Genomic DNA, 832 nt, shown 5'->3' with positions numbered 1-832 from the left:
TATAACTGTTATCTTCTATATAACTGTTATCTTCTATATAACTGTTATCTTCTATATAACTGTTATCTTCTTTATAACTGTTATCTTCTATATAACTGTTATCTTCTATATAACTGTTATCTTCTATATAACTGTTATCTTCTTTATAACTGTTATCTTTGTAATAAAACAAGACATTCATATATATGTTTCCTCTGGCCGACCAAACGGCTGATTTTTTTAGTGGACACTGGGGGTGACACAGGCTAAAATTGAATTTTTAAAAAAATTTCAATTTTTTTTACAGGCAATGCCGGGCCCTTAAGCTAGTAATTGATAATTTTCAATCATGTTCAAATACATATTTTCAATCTCATTTAGTGTTTTTCTGGTCAGAATTAAAACTATTGGTTATTGATCAAATTAGATAAATGGGCCCCTCGTTTTCATGGGAAGTCGCTTGAAATTATAACAACAATCCCTTTAACCAGTCCCAACAATCCCTTCAAAAATTCTCAACCGTTCCTTTAAACAATCTCAACAGTTCCTTTAAACAATCTCATCAGTTCCTTTAAACAATCCCAACAGCTCCTTTAAACAGTCTCAACAGTTCCTTTAAAAAATCCAAACAGTCCCTTTAAACAATCCCAAAAGTCTCTTTAAACAGTCCCAATAGTTCCTTTAATCAGTCCCAACAGACCCTTTAAACAATCCCAACAGTTCCTTTAAACAGTCCCAACAGTTCCTTTAAGCAATCCCAACAGTCCCTTTAAACAATCCCAAAAGTCCCTTTAAACAGTCCCAACAGTTCCTTTAAACAATCCCAACAGTCCCTTTAAACGTCCCAACAACC

The sequence above is a fragment of the Eurytemora carolleeae genome, unplaced genomic scaffold, assembly GCF_000591075.1.
Source record: "Eurytemora carolleeae unplaced genomic scaffold, Eaff_2.0 scaffold1772, whole genome shotgun sequence".
Lineage (NCBI taxonomy): Eukaryota > Metazoa > Arthropoda > Copepoda > Calanoida > Temoridae > Eurytemora > Eurytemora carolleeae.
Note: the sequence above shows the minus strand (reverse complement) of the source record.